The sequence below is a fragment of the Vipera berus genome, assembly GCF_964194415.1.
Source record: "Vipera berus genome assembly, chromosome: 7".
In the NCBI taxonomy this organism is placed as follows: domain Eukaryota; kingdom Metazoa; phylum Chordata; class Lepidosauria; order Squamata; family Viperidae; genus Vipera; species Vipera berus.
In genome coordinates, this window is record NC_138209.1 from 74,967,912 (window position 1) to 74,994,362 (window position 26,451).

General features: G+C 38.9%; 1 long non-coding RNA gene across 1 annotated transcript; it reads right to left on the bottom strand.

The window, feature by feature from the left end:
• Window positions 1-12,515: 12,515 nt before the first annotated feature.
• LOC308671191 lies at window positions 12,516-21,756 on the bottom strand. Its single transcript, XR_014027162.1, has 2 exons — window positions 21,162-21,756; window positions 12,516-12,665 (listed from the first exon to the last, which is right to left on the bottom strand). It is a non-coding gene; the product is annotated as an uncharacterized lncRNA (long non-coding RNA).
• Window positions 21,757-26,451: the final 4,695 nt, after the last annotated feature.

The window sequence follows — 26,451 nt, forward strand, 5'->3', positions numbered from 1 at the left end:
TGAATCTGGATGCAAGCATTACAGGTGCATGAACTGGATTTTTCAATATTGCATGAAGTTGGCGCCAATGACATATGTCTTTATACTGACCCACTAAAATATGTAGTGCACAGCTTGACAAGTGTGTTGATTTTAATCCAATGCTGCAGCCAGCCAGCAAGTTCCGGTTTGTAGATCTGTTTGAAGGAATAAACCACACCCAATTCAATTTTCAATTTCCCCTTCCATAAGTATATATATTTTAAGTGTGAACAAGATTAATCTTTCCAATTCTGATGGACCTGCTCCAGTTTTGAGAAGTCAGCATCATTTTTTTTAAGCGTTCATTAGCCCTGTGCCACATAAATATTTAAACCTCCCAGGATGCGAAATCAAATTTCAGGTTTTTATGAGACGTTGTATATTTATTTATTTATTTATTTATTGATGGGATTTATATCCCGCCCTATCTCCCGAAGGACTCAGGGTGGCTAACAACAAAACATATAATAAGTACAGAAATCAAGATAAAAATAAAATTGAAATCATCTGTGCAATAAATTAAAATTAAAGATTAAAAAATAAATTAAAAATTCTAAATATAATTAATTAATATAGGATCGAGGAATGTGTGTAGATTTTAACAACGTATGTGGATGACCTACGTGTTCACTTTTTTAAATCTCTGTGTGTGTGTGCTTAGAAAAACCTTGGCTTTGAATTCTTTCTTCCTATCATTTTGCTGAAGCTGCATTCAGTTCAAATTATGCCCTGGGGTAAATCAATCCCTCTTATAACACTTGCTGGTTTTTGTTTGTACACTGTAAGCAATTTAGCCCTTTTTCAAACACAACTATCCCTGTCCATAAGCTTGCAATTGAAAAAGGGAAATGAAAACTAGAATGAGAAGAATAAAACCCATGCACCATTCCTCCTCCTCCTCCTCCTCCTCCTCCTCCTCCTTCTCCTCCTCCTCCTCCTTGTTAGATTTATGTCCCACTTTTTCCCCAGGAATTCAACATGGCTAAAAGCCATTCAAATACTTGAACAATCAGTTCTCTGTGTGGACGCCGCTTCCGAAAGTCTGTTCTGGACCTGGGCCTCCGAGGCCCAGAAATGGACTTTTGGAAGCAGCATCCACACACTTGCAGAGGGCCGTTGTGGGCCTTGCAAAAAAAAGGGGTAGGACTTCAGTGGGCACCATCCAGTGGTGGGATTCAGCCAGTTCGCCAAACTCAACAAAATCTTTCATTAAGGCATGTTGTGCAGAATGCGGGCGCACGAGTTGTGTTGGGGGTCTCCCGATACTCCCATGTAACACCTCTACTCCGCGAGCTGCATTGGCTTCCAGTTGCCCTCCGGGTGAGATTCAAGGTGCTGGTGATGACCTATAAAGCCCTAAATGGCATGGGTCCGGATTACTTACGGGAGCACGTGCTGCCGGCGTCATCTTCCCTTCGTCCAGTGCGCTCCCACAGGGAGGGCCTCCTCGGGGTGCCATCGGTCAGAGAGTGTTGGCTAGAGGCCCCCAGGGGGAGGGCGTTCTCTGTGGGTGCGCCAGACCTTTGGAATCATTTACCGGTTGAGCTCCGGATGGCTCCCGACCTTCGCTCTTTCCACCGTGACCTGAAAACTCACCTATTTGAACAAGCCGGCCTGGCCTGATGGGTTTGGGGTATTTTAATTGTAATTTTAATTAACTTTTTATTGTAATTGGGCTATTTTATTTAATTCTCATTTTAACTTTTATATATTGTATTTTTATTGCATCTTATTGCCCTGTACACCGCCCTGAGTCCTTCGGGAGAAGGGCGGTATATAAATCAAATTAATAAATAATAAATAAATAAATAAATGTTATATTGTTTGAATACCGTGTCATAGATATATTATTTATTATTGGGAAAGAACATATTCCACACTTCTTCTTTTTTCCAATTTCTTGTGACAATCATAGCACATGGTAGCACCTAGATTACCTTAGCTGGCCTTGTGGGGGGGGGGGGGAAACATGATCCAGGAGAGAGAAAGCAAAAATGAACTGGGTTTTCTTTGTCCATTTGTGCGATTTTTTTTTCCTTTTCCTGATTGTGTTGCCATCAGAGATAATCCAGCCTTTACAATGAAGTCTAATCTTTCCTATCATGAGAAAAGTATGAGTTTTAATTCCCAGAGAACATATCAGACAATTTGACCTATGATGCTGAAAGTGTCGTATAAGCCTAAATAAATGCCAGTGTTTCTAAAATAAACCAAAGTCCACAATTGCCAGTTATACCCAAGATTAAACTGCTAAACCCTGGCAGTTTACATTTCAAACACTGCTCAGAGGAAGCCATGGCTTGTAAGCTAGCTTAAATTTCTCTACTTTGATCAAAATTCTCTACTTCCTGACTGCTGATGGGATAAAGATGGATGTTCTTGACTAGTTAATTGGCTTTTTTAGGTTGGTAGATAAAAGACTACATTTATAATATTTGGACGAAACCATAGAATTTTGCCAAGAAACATGGAATAAGAATGAGGAAAGCCACTTGATTATCCTGTCGTAATAACTTTTAAATATTGTGTGTACGCATGCACACATATTTTAAAACATAAATAACTTTGAGACAAAAACGAATCAATTGTCTAGGGATATATTGGGGCTGACTTGACTGAGTGCCGGAATTCTTTTTTTATGCAACAACCCAAGGAAAAAACGGTGCTGATTATAAAAATGAATCCACCCAGACTAACTTATGAATAGATTAATTGACATAACAAGCACAGAACTGCTGTAAAACTGCTTATTTGTTTTCTAAGCTGGGGCGACGGCAGCTACGTTCTTTGATGGAGATATACGACTGAATAATTCTTTGGGAACAAATTATTTTTTCCCCTTTTTTTCTCTCCTCTTTCTATCTCTCTGGCTTGCTAAATGACGTTTTCTGAGATTACTATAATAATCAAATTATTATTACTCTTCTAGGTCACTTCTGTTAAAGTTAGCTCAGATGTACACACAAGTTTGATGGGTTTGCCTGTGAGATTTGCAGGGGAGCTACCATCTTAAATTTGGATTTGGTAAGCCTCTGTTGAAAGAAAAAATCTTCATCAGGGTCCAGTCCAAGCCGGGAATAAACAAAACGGAGGCAGCTTAGGAAATAAGGTTCTGTTTATCGAATTGCCAAAAACTTCAGTGGCAAAGCATGTTGGCTGACAAAATGGAGCTGGGAGTGGGTGGGGTTTTATACCTTTTGCGGGGGGGGGGTTGTGTTTGGAGTAGTTCCTGTGTCATGTACTTTGACCTGAGCTTTTGGTATTCTAATAGTGGTGGCTTAATCCTATTATGTCCTAAAGGTCATGTTCTGTCCTTGGATGTCTTTGTTTTTTCTAATCCCATCAGTTCAAATCTTCTGTGGGGCTATGGCTGAAGGCATTTTGCTTATGAATAGGTAGTCCAGTCTTTCTTGTGTGTATGGCCCCTTAAAAATAGTTAAAATATTATAGAGCTCACCTCCCATGTTAACAGCACACATCATATGAAGGAATATTTCAAAATGAACAAAAGAAAGGGGGGGTGGAAATAATATGAATGTGACATAACAAGAATTGCAAAAAAAAAAAAAAACAAAACTCAGGCATATACATAGAATGAAGGCTACTGCTAAGCTTGTAAGCCGCCCTGAGTCTTCGGAGAAGGGCGGGATATAAATGGAATTAAAATAAAATAAAAAATAAAAAAATTCTGTCAGTGAAACCTTCTGACACTGAAGTAGTGTGGAATTTTCAACTTCATCCTTCCATTCCCCACCATCCAGTCAGAGCTAAAGAAGCTTCTTGGAGGAGAAGCGAAATGCCTTCAAATAAAAACAACGTCCAGTTGCCTCCTGAAAAGGCACCCTTGGAACATACTGTTGGCCAATCGTTTCCCATGAGAGAAAGAGCAATATTTAGTCGGGCAGTGATTATATGTTATTTAAAACCAAGTAGAGAACGGTGAGAAGTTCTTAGGAGTATGAAGTAATGGCTGCAGTACCAAGCCACGTTGCACCCTCAAAGTAGCCAATGCACAATTGAGCCTAGTGGGTGCTTAGCAATCTGTGGTTCTATCCAACAGAATATTGTGTCGAGTAAACCATAGTTAATAATCACGTAGATAAATACATGAATGGATTATCAGGAACAAGATAGTCAAAGGAAAGTGAAGACTGTGGAGTGAAATTAAGAAGATTCTGATGGGGGGAAAAAATAGAGAACAATCCTTACTTTGTGTTCAAAAGCTAAGCAGAGATGGCCTGGTCAATGCCTGGTTGTTTGCTCACCAAAGAATAATTACATTGGGAAGTTTAAAAGTATTTCAGTTCCCTTTTGTTCCCAATTTATTATATCCAAGTAGTTACCATATCAATACAAGAAAATGGTTTGTAGCTCAGGGTAGAATATGTCGTACTTTCTGAGCTGGATTGTTTTCTTGCAGACCTGTCATCACCAAACTAGGTAATGATATGTTACTAGCTCTGATGATGTTGCCTAGTTTGGTAATGAAACATCCACAAGAAAACAACCAAGCTCAGAGAGCACCAAGGAGCCCATAGTTATCTAATAATAATAATAATAATAATAATAATAATAATAATAATAATAATAATAATAATAATAATAATAATAAACCTTTATTGTCAAAGTACAACATGTGTACATTGAGATTAGCTGAGCCTCCCTTTGTGCTCTCTCCCCCCAACACACAGTGACAACAAACCCTCCATCCTACCACACCATGTGAACCAACTACACCACACACCAGCCTCCCAAGTCAATTCTGCATAAGTTCACAGAGATTATGTCCCATTTAAAAGCCTAACAGCCCATGGATAAAAGCTATTTTTCAGCCTGTTGGTGTGGCTGGCTATATTCCTATATCTCCTACCGGATGGTAGGAGAGTAAAGAGATACCGTCCAGGGTGTGAGTCATCCCTGAGAATCTTCCTCACTCTTCCAAGGCAGCGAGCCCTGGCGATGTCATCCAGTGGTGTCAGGGAACATCCCACAATGTCTTGTGCTGTGCTCACTACCCTCTGTAATACTTTCCTATCTGCGGCTGTCAGACCAGCATACCAAACCACAATACCATACGAGAGGACGCTCTCTATAGTAGACCGGTAAAAGAGGGTCATTAGCTGTTGTTCTACCCTGTTCTTCCACAAGACCGTAAGAAAGTGAAGCCTCTGTTGGGCCTTTCTAGCCACCTGAGTTGTGTTAACTTTCCAGGTCATATGTCTGCTTCGATTTAAGGACATCTCTCTTAATTACTTAGAGGAGTCCGATGAAACTTCTCAATGTCAGGGCAGGAGTCAGCTGACCTGAAAGATAACTACTTATAAAAGGCAAACTAAAGACGGCTTTCAAAATGTTAATAGAGAAATTGCCCCAGGTTGCTGGGATCCTTGCAAAATATACAAAATTATTAATAACGATGGTTTGCCCTTCTCTCGCATAACCCCTGTAATAAAATTAAGTAAAAGAATAAAAGAATTGAATTGAAACCTCCTCCATAAGATTGTCCTACATTCAAATTCACATTGCTTCCACCCTTTTATTGTTACTGTTCAAAGGTCTACCACCACCACCCCTCCCTTTACTTTAAAGAAACCAAAATGTCAAAGCTCCCATTTTTGCCCTTTCAAATGAGGAACATAGGAAGCACCTGTGGCTGTGCAGGGTACCTGTGTAACGTCTGTTCTCTTAGTCTCAGTAGCAAAACACATTATAGAAGATACTCTGCAAAAGAGGTCAGCATCAGAAGACTCAGAATTTAGCAGCAGGATTTGTCAAAGTTAGACAGAGATATGTACATGTCTGTAGTAAGGTAGGACAGACATATAATTGGGATGATTGATAGGAGGGATATTGAGCCTAGATCCACACTGGTATGTCTATGGAGATTCTCACTCACCCAAATCGTGGTGGTCCGAAAGGTGCTTTTTCGAGAGGCAACTGGACTTTCTTGTGTTTTTTTTTTCCTTTGAAATCATCCTGCACCCATTTGCACTACTTGGATGACCCTGAGGACACCGATAAGCCTCCAAGTGGCATCAACGACTTGCTAAAAGGATACGAATGATGCAGCTGTCTGCAAGGAGTATAAATCCTTCCATTTCCCACCATCCCAGCCGGAGCTGAAGAAGCTTCTTGGAGGAGAAGCGAAATGCCTTCAAATAAAAACAACAATGTCCAGTTGCCTCCTGAAAAAGCACCCTTGGAACATCCAAACTGGTATATTTATTACTTATTTACTCACTCATTCATTGAAATGGCCCGACTCCAATTGACTGAAGGAGACATTGGTAAGATGCAAATATTAGCACCACTCTTGGAGAGACATTCAGAAGGTTGAAAAGGGTGGAAAAACGATGAACCATCACTTGGCAATGCAACCTTTTAAAAGCCACAATTGAATATAGACAGGTATTGGAACAATAGCTTCAGGACCTTGGAGAGCTCAGTAAAAAGTATTTCTTTCTATGGAACTCTCCAGGGTGCTGAAAGTGTTCTGCACTAGAAGATGTGAGATTTGCCTTATCTACTTATTCTGACTACTATTCCCACTACCTTTCTCAAAATCTGGCTATGTTCAGAATAAGGCATTTCTAAGTTGAAAAGTGTTGCACTGTGCAGAGTGAATAGAAAATTAGAGTGTAACAGATCTGCATCGAGCTGTATGTTGCAATTCAATAGCTTGAATGCAAAATATGCATATAAACCAGGAAGGTCAAGTCTCTTAACTATCGCTATGATCTACAGTATCTGTTGAGATAAATACTTTGGAAACTATTTGTTTTCTGAATGTCAGTTTAGGAACATAATAACACGCACACAATTACAAGTGAGAGCAAGTGAAATGGAAGAATCCCCTAGCTGTGGCTTGGTGATAGTCAGTGGCGTAGCGTGGGTTGTCAGCACCCGGGGCAAGGCAAGTAATTTGCCCCCCCTAACCGCACGCCTGGCACCCCCCCCTCCACAGTGGGCGGCGACCCGGCGCCTCGGATCAGATTCACACAGCCAGCACTGCAGTGAGAGAGAGTGAGCCAGGCAGGGGCAGAGAGCTGCGAGCGCGCCCCCCCCAGATGTTGCACCCGGTGCGGGCGGTCCCCCTGCACCCCCCACGCTACGCCACTGGTGATAGTGGTGGCCATTTTGCTTTGCTGATATTTTGAATGATGTGATGGAAGTGCTACAAGTAATTCTGCAAGCACTGAAGAACGGCAAGATGAAATACAAACAAATCAGAACAATTACATCTGTATCATATTCTAATGTAGGCCATCCAATGCTTTGAAGGTTCTGTTACCCAAGCTAATTAACATAAAGGTTAAAACAAAATGACTAAAGCAACTATCTTCCATTGAACTATAACTGTGTTCTGGCCACTGACTCTAGAAAAAGTCTCTTTTATTTCTGACAGTTTAATTAAAGATAGTAAAAATTTGGGGGGGGGGTAGAAATAGCAAGATCACGATGAAATACATATTGTCAAAAAGGGCTAGATATCACTCAAAGGCAGCTGTCACAAAATACAAAAGGGTTTTTTTTTTTCCTTCCTTTCTGGAACGAATAGTCTTTTCTAAATTTCACCTAAAAGAGTCCAGAAATTTTGAAGGAAGCAAAATAACCTTGGTAGATCAACGCAAACATTAATGGAGATAACAGAATAATACAGTTGGAAGGGACCTTGGAGGTCTTCTAGTCCAACCCCCTGCTCAAGCAGAAGGCCCTCTACTATTGCAGACAAATGGTTGTCTGATCTCTTCCTAAACCCCTCAAGTGTTAGTGCAGCCACAATTTCTGGAGGCAAGATAAATTGTCTAGCTTTTTTCCCCCCGAAAAGTTTTGGGGTTTAAGTTTGCAATTGGCTTGGGTCCGGGATATTTGAGGGAACACCTGCTGCCAGCATCAAGTTCCCTTCATCCAGTGCGCTCACACAGGGAGGGTCTTCTCAGGGTGCCGGCGGTAAAAGATTGCCGGCGGATAACACCCAGGGGGAGGGCCTTTTCTGTGGCTGCGCCCTCTGGATCCAGCTGCCCGTGGAGCTCAGGACTGCCCCCGACCTACGTTCATTCCGCCGAGACCTGAAGACTTGGCTCTTTGAGCTCTCTGGCCAAGGCTGAGAATTTTAACTGGGGTTTTATTTTCAGGGATAATTTAATCTTTTATTTGTCTTTTAAGTTTGTATTTTGTATTGGTGTGATTTTAAAATGCCCTGAGTCCTTCGGGAAAGGGCGGTATATAAATCTAATAAAATAAATAAATAAATTGATCTCCCAGATTAACCTTATACCTGATTATGATGCATAAAAACCAAGGGTGGATCTACTACTAGGAAGTAAGTATTCATAACATTCATACATATATCCATTATGTTTTTTCCCCCCTTTGGGGCTAAGCAACATTATTAGTGCACAGAAGGGAAATTAGAAATAGAAAACTAAAAAAAAAAACAAAGAGAGTCTGGAAAAAAATAATAACAGTGGTAAAACTAATTTATACCAATATTGTTTAATCTATCTGTCCATACAGTTCTATTTCAGCAAACCATTTTATCTTATAATTAGACTTAGTAGTCATTTAATTAGCAATTTCCTTCTCATAATCAGATTGCTGGTTTAAACAATTCTATTTCCAAAGATATTTTAGTTTATTTGTAAAATGCTTTGAGATGTGACTTTGGAAAGCATATAGCAATTATATTATTTAGGATTTTACACTAGGCACTTTTTAGGGGAGAAAATAAAGGTGTTTTTTTTCCCCAATAATGAAAATGCATTATTTACCCTTCAGTTTATTGTTTTCTGTAGAGGAAATGAATCTTTTAAAATCAAATTATTCTTTCCCATATTCTTAACAGATATACCCTGCCTGAGTTTCATACTGCTATAATTTAGCCAAAATCAAATAGTCCACTATGTCTCCTTTATACAAATCATTATATTTCCTGCTTCCTTTTCAAGAACTCTAATATCTACATATGACCTTTCCTTTTTATTATAGTGTATTGGAATTTTGGCCAAGAGAAGATAAAAGTTAATCTACATGCAGACTGCACGTTACGCAAGCATCAGCTCTAAACCTCAGTCTATTAACTGATTTTCACTGTAACCTTTATTTGAATCCTCTCCAAATATATATTTGTTTAAATAAATACTGGGTTCTTTCCATTGATGCATCCTATCATGCTTCCAATATGTGACAGAATTTTTAGCTTCTAGGTGGCTCAATTACAACTTGGTGGGACACTAAAACATATACAGAATGGTTGCTGGAATTGGGAATGTCTAGTCTAATGAAGAGAAGGACGAGGGGTGACATGATAGCAGTGTTCCAATATCTCAGGGGCTGCCCCAAAGAAGAGGGAGCCAAGCTATTCTCCAAAGCACCCGAAGGCAGAACAAGAAGCAATGGATGGAAACTAACCAAAGAGAGAAGCAACCTGGAACTAAGGAGAAACTTCCTGATAGTCAGAACAATTAACCAGTGGAACAACCTGCCTCCAGAAGCTGAGAATGCTCCAACACTGGAAGTTTTTAAGAAGAGACTGGACAGCCATTTGCCTGAAATGGTATAGGGTTTCCTGCCTGAGCAGGGGGTTGGACTAGATGACCTCCAAGGCCTTTCCAACATTATTATTATTATTATTATTATTATTATTATTATTATTATTATTATTATTATTATTATTATTATTATTATTATTATTATTATTATTATTATTACTATTATTATTATTATTATTACTATTATTATTATTACTATTATTATTATTATTATTATTATTATTATTATTATTACCTTTTATAAGTCAGTTTTACCCCATTTTATGACCTTTCTTACTGCAGTTGTTAAGTGAATCATTGCAGCTGTTAAGTAAGTAATAAGGTGGCTAAGTGAATCTGGCTTCGCCATTGATTTTTTTTTTGTCAGAAGGTCGCAAAAGGGGATAACGTGACCCCCCCCCACCCCCAGGGCAATGCAACTGTCATAAATGTGAGTCAGTTGCCAAGCGTCTGAATTTTTTGATCCCGTGATCCCGAGGAAGCTACAATGGTCGCAAGTGTGAAAAAGGGTCATAAATCACTTTTTTTTCAGCGATGTTGTAACTTTGATCGGCCACTATAATAATAATAATAATAATAATAATAATAATAATAATAATAATAATAATAATAATAATAATAATAATAATATAAAGTTGGAAGGGACCTTGGACTAAATGGACTGTTGTAAGTTGAGAGCCACCTGTACTAAGAAGTGAGGTTCATAGATCATCAAGGTCTGGAAGCCGTCGGTGTCTTACTCCTGCAGATTAAGATCATCCATAAAAAGTGGCAAACTTTGTACCTGGACACTCAGCAAATGGAGTTGTTGACACAAATGTTGTTGAATTGTCTGTTCAATATGGAGGACTCCCTTGATCTTTTTAACATCCGTCTTTGGTGCAGAGGTGGGAGGAACCCCGAAAGCTAGAGAGATGATGATTACTAATATACTGCTCAAAAAAATAAAGGGAACACTTAAACAACACAATGTACTGTATTTAATAGTAGGATGTCTTATCTTGTGTTCCCTTTATTTTTTTGAGCAGTATAGTAATAAAAGGTAAAGGTAAAGGTTCCCCCGCACATGCGTGCTAGTCGTTTCCAACTCTAGGGGCCGGTGCTCATCTCCGTTTCAAAGCCGAAGAGCCAGCGCTTGTCCGAGGACGTCTCCGTGGTCATGTGGCCGGCATGACTAGACGGCAAAGGTGCACGGAACGCTGTTACCTTCCCACCGTAGTGGTCCCTATTTTTCTACTTGCATTTTTTACATGCTTTCGAACTGCTAGGTTGGCAGAAGCTGGGACGAGTAACAGGCGCTCACTCTGTTATGCGGCACTCGGGATTCGACCCGCCAAACTGTCGACCTTCTGATCGACAAACTCAGCGTCCTAACCCACTGAGCCACCGCGTCCCAGGCAGTATAATAATAAATATTATTAATAAAAGAACATAGAAATCACCTTGAAGGTAGCTCAATGTTGCCATCTAAGTTGAAAGGGTTGTGAATTGGGAGGTTCCGAAATGTGAAAAATAAATAAATGAAATGTCCCTATTATTTTATTATTATTTTATTTTATTTTATTTTATTTTATTTTATTTTATTTTATTTTATTTTATTTTATTTTAATTTTATTTTATTTTATTTTATTTTATTTTATTTTATTATTTTATTTTATTTTATTATTTTATTTTATTTTATTTTATTTTATTTTATTTTATTATTTTATATTTTATATTTTATATTTTATATTATTTTATATTTTATATTATTTTATATTTTATATTTTATTTATTTTTTAATTTTATTTATTTTATTTTACTTTATTTTATATTTTATTTTATATTTTATTTTATTTTATTTTCTTTTATATTTTATTTTATGTTTTTATTTTATTTTATTTTATTTATTTTTATTTTCTTTTATATTTTATTTTATGTTTTTATTTTATTTTATTTTTTAAAATGCTATTTCATGGCTAAAGTTTGGAAATCAAGATCAAGCAGAGTAGAAAAATATGAACACCAAGCATTTTCTATGTAAGGCAGTTGTATTTTAATGCAAAGCTACAGGTTGGCTTGACTGTGGCTATTAAAGCGAATGAGGAAAGACATTGTTTATGTGAAACCACTAAGGGAATACGCATGAATCATTAACATTTTAAGATAGGTTGAATTTTTTCAATAAAGCAATAACTCTAAACAAAATACGGCAATCTTAAACAGTTCTCTGCTCTGATGACATTAGCATTCATTGATCCTTTGCACAATCTTTGGTTGCCCTAATGCGAAATGACATTTATTGCACAAAAAATAACATCCCGCAACTTGGCTCTGTAGCAATTAAAGGGGCGAGAAGGAATTAATATGATTTTTTTTTAAAACCAAAAGGCAGAGATGTCCATTTAAATTATAACTCTACTTATTTATCCATTCATCCATCTATCCGCTGGGCTGTGATGGTTGGGGGCAAAATATTATTAAAAACATTAAGACTTCTGCTGGATCTAAGCGAGTCTATCGTAGCCACTTCTTTCTCCAAGTACTGTATCAAATCAGATGCTTCTGAAAAACAAAACAACAACAACAACAACAACAACCCTACAAGCCCTGAGAGTTACGCTTTCTTTGAATGATTTTCTGAAGCCAATTAGGGAACTGATGAGAACATTGTTTAGTTTTTTGTTGTTGTTATAGTTCTCTTATAATACATGCTTAGCAAACTTGCCCACGTCTTCGGAAACCTGAAGGAAAGACTCCGAATGAGTCTTCAAAAGGCCAGGGAAAGCAAAGTAGGCAGATTTATTCATCTTTACAGAGATGTTTTGCTCATAAAAAATCTGCATATGCATCCCAGAATATTTATATTCAGCTAAATTTGTGCTTCTGATTTTACATTCCTCCCTCCCTCCCTTTTTCCTTCCTTCCCTCCCTCCCTCTTATCTCACCTCCCTCCCTCCCTTCCTCTTTCTTTCTTTCTTTCTTTCTTTCTTTCTTTCTTTCTTTCTTTCTTTCTTTCTTTCTTTCTTTCTTTCTTTCTTTCTTTCTTTCTTTCTTTCTTTCTTTCTTCCTTCCTTCCTTCCTTCCTTCCTTCCTTTCTTTCTTTCTTTCTTTCTTTCTTTCTTCCCCACTCTCTCCCCCTCTCTTCCATACTTTCCTTTCCCTCCCTCCCTCCCTCTTTCTTTCTTTCTTTCTTTCTTTCTTTCTTTCTTTCTTTCTTTCTTTCTTTCTTTCTCTTCCTCTCTCTCTCCCCCTCTTCCATACTTTCCTTTCCCTCCCTCCCTCTTTCTTTCTTTCTTTCTTTCTTTCTTTCTTCCTTCCTTCCTTCCTTCCTTCCTTCCTTCCTTCCTCCTTCCTTCCTTCCTTCCTTCCTTCCTTCCTTCCTTCCTTCCTTCCTTCCTTCCTTCCTTCCTTCCTTTCTTTCTTTCTTTCTTTCTTTCTTTCTTTCTTTCTTTCTTCTTTCTTTCTCTCTCTCTCTCTCTCCTTCTCTTCCATACCTTCCTTTCCCGCCCTCCCTCCCTGTTTTCCTTCCTTCCTTCCTTCCTTCCTTCCTTCCTTCCTTCCTTCCTTCCTTCCTTCCTTCCTTCCTTCCTTCCTTCCTTCCTTCCTCTCTCTCTCTCTCTCTCTCTCTCTCTCTCTCTCTCTCTCTCTCTCTCTCTCTCTCTCTCTCTCTCTCTCTCTTGCTCTCTCACTCTTCCTCTCTCTCCCCCCCTCTCTTCCTTCCCTACCTCCCTCCTGCAATATGACTTCTGCCTCTTCTGTATGTGCATCATGATGCATGCAAAGTGGAGCTTGATTTTGTGATTTTGATGAAAGCCTCAAATTCCATGGATACCTATCCAAGATTCCATGGCACATAGGAACATAATTGTCTTTCTGTCGGAAATTGCTGCTGCAATTTAATATGGCCGGTGCAGATAGATGCAGATATTTTTTTTTCTTTTTCTCTGTCTTTACAAAATCTGCTAATTTCTCCCTTCCAACTCTGTCATTCTATTCTATTCTATTCTATTCTATTCTATTCTATTCTATTCTATTCTATTCTATTCTATTCTATTCTATTCTATTCTATTCTATTCTATTCTATTCTATTCTATTCTATTCTATTCTGTTCCATTCTGTTCTATTCTATTCCATATATTCCATTCTATTCTATTTCTATACAATTCCATTTTCTATTCTATTCTATTCTATTCTATTCTATTCTATTCTATTCTATTCTATTCTATTCTATTCTATTCTATTCTATTCTATTCTATTCTATTCTATTCTATTCTATTCTATATACTATGGGTCTTCTGCGGGAGCAGGGGGTTTGACTAGATGACCTCTAAAGTCTCTGTTTGGTTTGTTCCAGTTGCTTGCAAGAGAAAGTGGTTTGTTTTAAGAAATCAAAACCCACCTTAGAAGGCAGAGAGATATGGAAAAATCATATATCTTTTACTACTCTCTACACAATCTATTTTTGGCAAAGTCCTGAGTTCCTTAAAGCTCCCTGTGTTAATGACTGCAAGGATGATTAGAGGGGGAAAAACATAGAGGAAAAACAGGGGTTTTTTTGTACCAGTTTTCACACAATGTGATGAAAAACTCCACAGGAGAAGAATTTTGGAGAAATGGACTTGAACAGAGGTCAGTCCTAGAGGAGATCAACCCTGACTGCTCTTTAGAAGGCCAGATCCTGAAGCTAAAACTCAAATACTTTGGCCACCTAATGAGAAGGAAGGACTCACTGGAGAAGAGCCTCATGCTGGGAAAGGTGGAGGGCAAGAGAAGAAGGGGACAACAGAGAATGAGGTGGCTGGATGGAGTCACTGAAGCAGGAGGCGTGAGCTTAAATGGACTCCAGAAGATGGTAGAGGACAGGAAGGCCTGGAGGAACGTTGTCCATAGGGTCGCAATGGGTCGGACACGACTTCGCCGCTAACCACAACAATATTCTTGCAGATTTTATAATGGTGCCAAGGATGAATATTCTGCTTCTTGTGCCATAAGACTCCCTTCAATCAATCCGGGATTTCAAGACTTCCTACCCTTCAGTGCAACATCAAGAAAAGACATCAAGAAAGAAATTCCTGCTGGGCATTTTCTGTAATGACATGAAGAATAAAAAAAATCTTTCCTTTTCCTAGGAAAAATCCACACACACACACTCCAAAAAAAAAAAACATAGTTGCTGCCCCCCAACATTTGGTGGAGAATTTTAGAACATATGTTGTTCCCTCTTTTCATCCGAATTTCCTTCTGCCCCAGCTGTACTGTAATTGAAATCACAGTAAGGATAGCTTTGCTGTTGTTTTCCAATGAAGCTTATGTCTTTTTTAAAAAAAATTATGTGAAGGAATTCTCATCTCGTCGCTAATCCTGGCTTCTGAGCTTAACAGAAGGTCTTTTAAGGGGAAAGGTGGCTTGATGGCTTTGCATCTTCCCTTCGGCTAAGAAGAGTGCAGCAATTTAATTCTTTTTAGCAAGGCTTGTAGCTGCTTTGAATAGATGTCCACAACCTTTTGGGCACCAGGGACCGGTTCTGTGGACTCGAGGGGGCGTGGTTTTGTATGCAACCTGCAGCCTGCCAATGGAGCTTTGTTTGTTTGTGTGGACCGGTTGCTGGCATGCCAGCAACCCAGTACTGGTCCATGGACTGGGGGTTGGGGACCCCTGGCTTTTAAGGTTCGAGGGATAAGATTTGAAGGTTCAGGGACTAGAAATCATTTCAGTGGGGAAACTGTTCTCCAGGGCCATGGAAGGGAAGAGCTGACAAAAAAAACACACCCTCCAAGCAAACATTTGCGTGTTATCACATCTAGAAATGACCCGGTAAGATCTCCAATATCCAGCCTAATAAAGCTACTTCTGCGCTTTCTGTTTAAGATGTTGATGTACTGTAGCAGCCCACGAAGCAAGCGCCTTTGATTGTTATTTTTTTCATCCTAATTGATGACCCCGCAGGCATGTTGGCCTCCCTTTTTAACGGAAAAAGCAGAAGGACCAGCGCAATAAATATATGAAAACTGGCAAATGCAAACGCACCTTTTAATGATTCTCATCTTATCTTTCAGTTCAGGCAATTGAAAAGGTATCTTGGCATAACTAATAAGCCGTTCTGCTCAGGGCAATTTTTTTTCTCTCTCTCCCTCTCTCTCTCTTTATAGTTCTTTGTTGCTCTTCTGAATATTTCATTAAGCAAACTGGAGAGCAGTGTCTTTCATGTGTGTGTGTGTGTGTGTGTGTGTGTGTGTGTGTGCTTGAGAGAAAGAAAAAGATTGTGTCTCATATGCAATAGCATATGAGCGTACACTGGGCTAAGGAAGCTGATTGCTTCCGTGATATCCACAGCAGCAGGAGATGACAAGAGTGGATGTGTCAATGGCACGAAGCCGATTTTTCAATTTATAAGTGAAAGTGAGCATATGGCGAACTAATTAGGCTTATCCTCATTTGACCAGAATAGGCCCATCTACATAACACCAACAGATACATTGTACAGTGGAAGTAACAGTAAGGTCTCCGAAAGATGTCGTAAAAATAAACCAACAAAATACTTTCCTTCTAAATCATGCAGACATGACATAAACCCAAGTGAGTTAAGCAAAGAAAAGAATATGTCAGGTGCAGGCAACTTGATCCCCTTGTCAAGACGACTACTTTATTGCATTCTACCTATATTACAAGAATCTCCCCAGAATGATTGCCTTCCCTTGGGAACAAAGTTTCATGGAACTTAGTATGTGGGGGTGGGGGGTGGGGGTGGGGGTCAGTCCTAGGTCTTTTGTGGCTGACCAAATGCTCAAGGTTAGTTGAACCCTCCTCCTTGCCTGGCTGGGAATTTTTGAACAGAATACGAATCTACAGTACTAGGGCACTGGTGGCACAGTGGTTAGAATAGAGTATTGCAGACAAACTCTGCCCACTGTATGCGGCTCGATCCTGATGGGTTTGAGGTTGACTCAGCCTTCCATCTTTCCAAGCCCAGTAAAAGGAGGACCCAGATTGCTGGGTGAAACATATGTTGACTTTGTAAACTGCTCAGAAAACTGCTATAAAGCACTGTGGGGCAATATATAAGTCTAAGCACTCTCACTATTGCCATTGATGTACCAGGCTACTAAAGGTTGGCTGATGTGTACCCAGTGGTGGGATTCAAATACCTGAACAACCAGTTCTCTTATTTGATGCAGTCCTGGGCCTCCAAGGCCTAGAATTGACTTCCAGAAGTGGTATCCACACACTTCCAGTGGGCCGTTCTAGGCTTGGGAGGCCTCTTCCAGACCTCCGAGGCCTAGACTGCATTCCAGAAGCACTGTGCATTAAGCAGTTCTCCGAACTCAGTAAAATTTAGCTAGCAGTTCTACCAAACTGGTGCGAACCGGCTGAATGCCACCACTGTGTGTATCCCTGCCTACTAAAGACTCTGAATCTGACCAACTGGCCAGATCATCCTGCAAGGTTGTTGGTGACATTCAGTGTGTGTTGTGCCTGCTTCTAGGGACACTGATTGGTGAAGGGTTAAAAAAAAATATATCAAGGTGGTTGTGGCATCTTTAGAACGGGCTTTGATTGTATGGTTGAAACAAAAAAGTGGTACAGGTATTCCTTGACTTCCAATGGTGATGCAACCTGCCCATTACAGTTGCAAGTCAAAACATTCTTAAAACAGGTCAGCCACATGACTGTCCCACTTTTATGACTTTTTTGGCGGTACCTCTTAAGTGAATCACTGCAGTCGTACGTTGGCCAGTGCTTAAGCAGCAGTCGTGCATGTGAACCCATTGTATGCTGTGGTGACATATTGCTTAAAATTAAAAGGGCCAGTTCATATGATGCAGTCATGTGATAGTGGCATCTTGCAAATGGGCATCACTGCAATTGTGTTGCCGAGGGCCTGTAGAGTGGTCACATGATTGTGTGTGTGTGTGTGTTTGTGTGTGTGTGTGTGTAATGATTGTCCAAACCTCAGATCCAGGTTGTAAACCCCCTTTTTCAGGTAGGTTGTAACTTTAAATGATCACAAAGCAACTGTCCTAAATCAAGGATTTCCCTTGCACAGTCTTCTTACTTATTTTTCTCCATATACATGCAACTTGAGAAAGTAGATTGATATTCCTGATTCTCATTCTACCCCCGTCATCTTTTTTTCTACGCAATTGCTTCCTGCTTCCATATAAGATGCAGAAATCTGCTGATGAATTTCACTTTCATATTTCTAACCTCACACATGTAAGGACATGAAGTTCTTTCATTTGAGTTTCTCACAAGCTAGACACTTTCTTTCTTTCTTTCTTTCTTTCTTTCTTTCTTTCTTTCTTTCTTTCTTTCTTTCTTTCTTTCTTCTATAGATAGATAGATAGATAGATAGATAGATAGATAGATAGATAGATAGATAGATAGATAGATAGATAGATATGATGGATGATGGATGGATGGATGATAGATAGATATGAATGGATGATAGATAGATAGATAGATAGATAGATAGATAGATAGATAGATAGATGATAGATAGATAGATAGATAGATAGATAGATAGATAGATAGATAGATAGATAGGATGAATGGATGGATGATAGATAGATAGATAGATAGATAGATAGATAGATAGATAGATAGATAGATAGATAGATAGATAGATAGATAGATAGATAGATAGATAGATAGATAGGATGAATGGATGGATGATTGATAGATAGATAGATAGATAGATAGATAGATAGATAGATAGATAGATAGATAGATAGATAGATAGATAGATAGATATGATGGATGATGGATGGATGGATGATAGATAGATAGGAATGGATGATTGATAGATAGATAGATAGATAGATAGATAGATAGATAGATAGATAGATAGATAGATAGATAGATAGATAGATAGATAGATAGATAGATAGATAGATAGATAGGATGGATGGATGATAGATAGATAGATAGATAGATAGATAGATAGATAGATAGATAGATAGATAGATAGACAGACAGACAGACAGACAGACAGACAGACAGACAGACAGACAGATAGATAGATATGATGGATGATGGATGGATGGATGATAGATAGATAGGAATGGATGATAGGTAGATAGATAGATAGATAGATAGATAGATAGATAGATAGATAGAGAAAGAAAAAAGAAAGAAAGAATGAAAGAAAGAAATGGATAGATAGAGAGAGAGATAGAGATAATACAGAGTGTAAATCATAGTCTAAGTAGAGAGATTTGAGATAGATAGATAGATAGATAGATAGATAGATAGATAGATAGATAGATAGATAGATAGATAGATAGATAGATAGATAGATTCTTCTTCATGTATCTTCCCAAATGGGCTTTCAGAGTTGTTTTTTCCAGCTTGTGGAATTTGTACACAGACATTTTTATTAGTGAATTGCAAATGTGTGCATCTTCCCCCTCCCCCAAGAATGTATATTTTGAGTTAGAAATGAGGCCACAGCATTTTGGAAAAAAATATGAATGTTTGCAGTGCATTTCATATTAGCAGTCTGTTGAGATAAATTTCTCAAACATACCTGTTTTTAGTTGATAGGTATAAGGTTGCAATCCTTCCTGAAGTAATTTTTCCTTCTAAAAAAAAAAAAAAACTAAAAGAAGCTTACCACACAGATTAGAAATTTGCCTAAATATTCTCCTTTGGAAAACATAATATAACTACATTTCTCCTCTTTCTAGTTGAAGGTTAACCATTTTTGAGGAGGAAAATGTGTGAATAATGCTCGGCACTTCTGTTTATTTAATCTTTTTCAATCTTTCCTTAGTTCACTGTTTCTTACATCTGTTTACGTATGTGATTAGTTACATTTCAAACACATACGTGTATTTCCTTATTATTCTGATTTAAGCCTACCGAAGGGCAAAAAGTTACATCTAATCCCTAATTGCAAAATAAATACAAACCTCAAACAAAGGTGTTTCCCCTCCCGCCCCCCCCCTTTATAATACTGAAGATAATGACATAGGAATATCATGTTGTTCAATCAGCTTTGCATCAATTTCTCTGTATTCTGCAGTGTCTTTTTTTTTCTCCTGGCGGCTTGTTGTTTCAGATCCCTTCTGGAACGGAGCGAAATAATGTTGCTATGAAAGGGAAAGTCTGCAAAATATGTGTAACTTGCATTCAGCTCTGTTTTGTGCTTTAACTGGGAATTCCACTAAGGCCTGGGCTTTGAAAGGCCATTTATTATTCCACCTTTTTGCACGTTCATTTTGTAGGTAAAGAGTTTTGAAGTTTGAAACCAGACAGATGCTCTCCTTCTGTGTTGCGACTGATCGTTTATTATCTGGTTTGAAGGATTGCAGAGCGGAGCTTGAGGATAGGAAACCAGCGAGTGAGCGAGCAAGCAAGCTATAAAGGGCAGATTCAGAAAGATTACACAGCCCCAAGAAAAGAAAATGTGAGAAATGAACTCACAATAACTCCATCTTGATTTTCTTTAGTATAAGGTGGAATGAACATGGACCAGCTTCCACAATTTTATAAAGAGCGTGACTGCATTGTGGTCTGGCCTTTCTCCCCTAGAATTCAGGATTTACTTGTTTAGTTTTGATTCATTGATTCATTGATTCATTGATTCATTCATTCATTCATTCATTCATTCATTCATTCATTCTGTCAACGCTGCTAACATCGGAGGTTTTTGCCTTGACAACAGATGGAGATGCAGCCATTTTCTTCTTATGTTTTACTCTTAGAGTTAGAGTTAGATGATGCTGGGGGGAGGAATGTGCACGAGAGTCTAGCTAGACATAACAATACTGAACCTAATGTGGGAACCAAGGTTATTGAAATAAGAGATGATAAGAATTGGTGGGCTGGAGAATTGGAGGGGAAGCCTGCATTTCAAACTAATTGGATAATGTGATTTATGACTGCTAATTGGAGTTGGGAATTCTTCTTATCTTCTGACTAGACAAACCCAAGTCCTGCAGCCGTTCTTTGTACGTTTTAGTCTCCGTGCCTTTGATCACCTTAGTTGCTCTTCTCTGATTTTTTCCCAAACTCTCAACATCTGACTAAAACATATGAAGAACGGTTGCAGGACTGAGCTTGTCTAGTGAAAAGGAGGACTGGGGCGAATTGATAGCAGTGTTCCAAAATTTGAGGGGTTGCCACAAAGAAAAGGGAGTCAAGCTATTCTCCAAAGCATCTGAAGACAAGACAAGAAACAATGGATGGAAACTAACCAAGGAGAGAAGCAACCTAGAACTAAGGAGAAATTTCCTAAGAGTGAGAACAATTCACCAGTGGAACGGCTTACCTTCAGAGGTTGTGAATGCTCCAACACTGGAGGTTTTTAAGAAGAGACTGGACAGCCATTTGTCTGAAATGGTATAGGGTCTCTTGCTTGAGCAGGGGGTTGGACTAGAAGACCTCCAAGGTCCCTTCCAACTCTATTATTCTCTACTCTCCTCTGTAAAGATAAATCTATAAAGCCATGATATCATTCACTTAGATCCCCAGCTGATTTGCTTCACCCTAGTAACAAATCAAGAAAGTGGAAAGAATCACAAATTGCTCAAATAGTGCTAAAACAGCAACGCATTGGAAAAGCCAGGGGTGAAAATGGCATTTTTAAGTGGTGAACATTTCCACAGTTATGGATGAGGAGAGTTTCTTTCTTTCTTTCTTTCTTTCTTTCTTTCTTTCTTTCTTTCTTTCTTTCTTTCTTTCTTTCTTTCTTTCTTTCTTTCTTTCTTCCTTCCTTCCTTCCTTCCTTCCTCCCTCCCTTCTTCTTTCTTTCTTTCTTTCTTTCTTTTTCTTTCTTTCTTTCTTTCTTTCTTTTTTCCTTCCTTCCTACCTTCCTTCCTCCCTCCCTCCCTTCCTCCCTCCCTCCTTCTTTCTTTCTTCCTTTCTCCCTCCCTCCCTCCCTCCCTCCCTGCTTCTTCCTTCCTTCTTTCTTTCTTTCTTTCTTTCTTTCTTTCTTTCTTTCTTTCTTTCTTTCTTTCTTTCTTTCTTTCCTTCCTTCCTTCTTTCCTCCCTCCCTCCCTCCCTCCCTCCCTTCTTTCTTTTTGAGAGAGGTGGCTGCAGCAGAATGCAAGTAGCTACAGGATTTTTGAAAGCAAAATTCTTAATCCACAAATCAGAATGGAAGAATGACTGGTGCATACTTAAAGTTGGTGTGACAAATGTCTGTTACATATACATTTTAAGGCTCTGCATGTTTTGAAAATGATTTTGAACATATGTTTCATATCTCACACCAGTCCTGCACCTCTCAGCTACTTATCAAAGCAATCTGCTGTTTTTCAGACTTGCAGAAAAAATGTGAAACAACAGGTTTGTAGATTAATACATTATTTTAGCGATTCCCACACTTCTGATTGCTCTGATTGCAGGGCTTAGAAACGGCGACTTTCTTCAGACCCCCTAGTGAGATCTCATCAGCCACATGACTTGAGTGAAGATTACTCAGGCTGTGCTAACACCGTCATCCAGCTGGTTGATAATGGGATGGACCCATCATTTGAAGAGCAAATTACATTTGGGGCATGCAACAATATCTGAATATGGTCTGGATTATATTTCAATCTCTGGTGCTGATCTACATCAACCTATCCTACCTGTCTGCTTCTGAGGGGTTTTTTTAGAAATCAATTCAACAAAAGTCTTCTTCGACTTACTGACTGTGCATCAAATTTGGCATGGTGTAGAAGGGGAGGATAAATTGATGGCTCTGTTTCTGAATGAAAATCTTTTTTCATTATAGGCTCACCATATCAAATGATAGATGACAGATAGATGACAGATAGACGACAGGCAGTCAGTCAGACAGACAGACAGACAGATAGATAGATTGACAGATGATAGATGAGATAGATAGATAGATAGATAGATAGATAGATAGATAGATAGATAGATAGATAGATAGATAGATAGATAGATAGATAGATAGATAGATAGATAGATGGATGGATGGATGGATGGATGGATGGATGGATGGATGGATGGATGGATGGATAGATAGATAGATAGATAGATAGATAGATAGATAGATAGATAGATAGATAGATAGATAGATAGATAGATAGATAGATAGATGGCTTTTTTGTCATAGAACGCCCAGAACGGAGTTCCGGCACCTTTTTGGGATGGAACCTTGTAGGGTAGGCAAGGCGGGTTGTATGACATGTGTGAGATAAAATAATAGACAGCAAAAATAAAGTCCAGATAAAGTCTCGTTCTCAGAAGTTTTGATTTCTTTTGAGATCTCTGCAAAATGCAGCAGCCCATGAAACTGAAGCATTTTTTTATTATTATTTTCCTTCCTTCTTCAAGGATGACCACATAGCCAAGTTTTTTTTTAATGCAGCCGAGGATTTAAATTCTCCTTTATCTTCTTTTCTGCAACAGCAGAGATAGCCAGAAATGACAAGATATGTTTGTCTCCTCCTCTGCAATCTTATTTCCCTGATTAGATGCCAATTGTTTCGGATCCTTCGAGGAATAACCAGCTCATAAACGTCTTAACGCTTTGGACATTGTGATAGGTTGTGTCCTGAACTCTTTGTTGATTGCTTCTATTTATACACTGCTCTGGGTGCAGCCTGCGGCAACTGTGTGAACTTTTTATTCCTTTTAGGTTACTGCTTATATGTGGTGAGCCATTGGAGAGTCATCTTGGCCACAAAATGTAGCTGCTAATTTGTGACAAATTGCTTCTCTGACCACAGAGTTAATAGGAATTTGATTTGGTAGGACATTTTTGTTCTTGATGTGAAAAGCTGTTCTTAATGATTCCTGCCTGTAAAATTGCTTCAGCATCAATCCTGTCTAAAGGGAGGAAGGAGGAGGAGAAGGATTGTGGAGTCCTTGGTGCTCTCTGAGCTTGGTGGTTTTCTTGCAGACGTTTCATGATCCAGCTAGGTAACATCATCAGTGCTAGAAGGGAGGAGGAAGAAGAGGAGGGGGAGGAGGAGAAGGAGGAGGAGAAGGAGGAGGAGATGATGATGATGATTTATTTTTTTATTTTTTATTTTAATCCCATTTATATCCCACCCTTCTCCGAAGACTCAGGGCAGCTTACAATTTAAGCACAAATCAATGTGCTTAGCAGTAGCCTTCGTTCTATGTATATGCCTGCTTATTAGGGCTTTCTCCCCCCCCAAGCGGCATTATTACAAAGTCAGCTTATTGCCCCCAACAATCTGGGTCCTCATTTTACCTACCTCAGAAGGATGGAAGGCTGAGTCAACCTTGAGTCTGGTGGGATGCGAACCTGCACTATTTGCAGGCAGCTGGTGTTACTTAAGGAGGCATTAGCCCACTGCTCCACCAAGGCTCTTTGATGATGATATTTTTTATCCTGCTATTTATATATTCTGGCCACCTCAAGGTGACAAGCATATCTATTGTCAGAGCATGCACAGTCTTATTGCACTGAGATAACCCAGGAGTAAACACAGTAAACAGTGGCCTATATTAAATGGTGGTTTATATTACACTATCTACAATTTCATACACCAGGAACAATAAACTCCAAAAAATCACAGTTACATCAGGAAACAGAAAAGAGAGAGAGAGAGACTCCAGCAAAAGCCTCCCCTTTTATATTCAGGTTCTTAAAGAGACACAGACCCTGCTGAGTCATTCCTATCATGGCATTACATCATTATATAAGTTGAGTGGCCTCCTGAAAAAGCACCTTTGGGAAAGGTCTTCCAAATTGTAGAGATGACACTGCAGTCTGGTTTTGTCATCTTCTGTTGCTCCATAACGATAGCCTTTTGATTTTAAGTACAGAAGATAATGTTGATTTATTGTTAGCCCAAACCTTTTTTTTAACATGGTTTGGAAAAGTCTTGTTTTTACCTCAGCAAAACATCCTTCCATTCCCCACCATCAGTTAGAGCTGAAGAAGCTTCTTGGGTGAGAAGTGAAACATCTTTGAGGAAAAACAAGAAAGTCCAGTGGCCTCCTGAAAAAGCAACAGCTTATCGAGAACAGAATAGAGCTGGGAGGAACCTTGGAGTTCTTTTAGTCCAGCCCCCCACTCAAGCAGGAGGACCTACCGGTATACCATCTCAGACAGATGAATGTCTAGCCTCTTCTTAAAAATCTCCAGTGATGGAGCACCCACGATTTCTGGGCATAAGCTGCTCCGCTGGTTGATTGTCCTCACTGTCTGGAAGTTTCTCCTTAATTCCAGGTTGCTTCTCTCTTTGATCAGTTTCCAACCATTATTTCTCATCCTTCCCTCTGGTTCTCTGGTGAACAACCTGTCCCCCTCTGCCTTGTGGCAGCCCCTCAGATACTTAATTTATATTGTTCTGGATAACAGTCATGCATTGATGATTTTATTAAAAATATTGCTTGAACAAGAAAAATGCAGAAATGTTGCCTTATGCCAGAGTCCAACTACCTGTGAGATAAAAAAAACATACATTAAGCCTTACTTAAATGTAGGAAAAAGGGACGCGGTGGCTCACTGAGCTTGTCGCAGAGTGAGTGCCTGTTACTCGTCCCAGCTTCTGCCAACCTAGCAGTTCGAAAGCACGTAAAAATGCAAGTAGAAAAATAGGGACCACTACGGTGGGAAGGGAACAGCGTTCCGTGCACCTTTGGCATCTAGTCATGCCGGCCACATGACCATGGAGACGTCCTCGGATAAGCACTGGCTCTTCGGCTTTGAAACGGAGATGAGCACCGGCCCCTAGAGTCGGAAACGACTAGCACGCATGTGCAGGGGAACCTTTACCTTTACCTAAATGTAGGAAAGATGTAAACTAAATTAGGGAACAGGGTTACATGATTTTAGTAGGAATAAAATTGGCAGCACAAGGAAATAACAGCCAATGATTTAATAGCCAACCCTCCACATTCCAACCAACCTCTAAAAAGCCACATACAACAGGCACCACATGAATACCACACAGGGAACAGCCCAAAGCACTCATTCTACTCAAGAGAAGTTTCCCGAAGATGGGCTCCAGCATGAGTCCATGAGTCCCAGGGACCAACCCCAATTCGATTCCATGTGAGGAAACTTTGAGGAAACGTTTGAGAGTTTGGATACATTTTTCTGGAACAGTTTCAAAACATCTGTAGAGGGTCACCACATTTTGCTTCCGATAAGTTCCAAATTAAGCATGAATAATTCCCTCACAAGTTAAACTTCAGAGAACGTTTTAAAAAATTAATTAAAAAAAACATGCCAACATTGCATTTTTTAAAACAGCATGGTAATGAACGAACAATGAACAAAAGCTACGCAACTGACTTATATATTTTGGGAGTATATAAAAGTGTATAGTTTTAATTATTAATGATATCCAATTTCAAAAATTCCATTTTCAAGGCCTGGGAATAATGGACAGGAAAAAAACAACAACAAAAACCTCCATACTATAACTAAGAAAAGCTGTTGTATTTTTACAGTTTCCTCAAAAGCTTTTTACCAAACTCAGTAATTAAATGAGCATTCCTACTGGAGTTAATAATATGTAACAATCTGATTACAATGCCTCCTACACACTCCATAAAGGCTAATTAATTGAATGTAGTTTTAAGGAAGAATAGTGCCATCTTTGAGTTCTTTTTTTTAATGATATTTTCTCGATAACTTGTCAAGATTGATTTGAAAGGAATTTCTTCCCTTAGAAAGACAAGCAAATTTTTCAAGACCTCTTCCCATATTTTAGTAACTATGAAAAACTTTTTAGAAAACTAGTTGTGTTAAATGAATTTCAGTGAAAGAAAGATAGTGATGTTTTTTGGAATATTAATTTATCCTCAAGAGTTAAATATATTTTGTATATCTATACCTTAGGACATCTATCTATCTATCTATCTATCTATCTATCTATCTATCTATCTATCTATCTATCTATCTATCTATCTATCTATCTATCTATCTATCTATCTATCCATCCATCCATCCATCCAT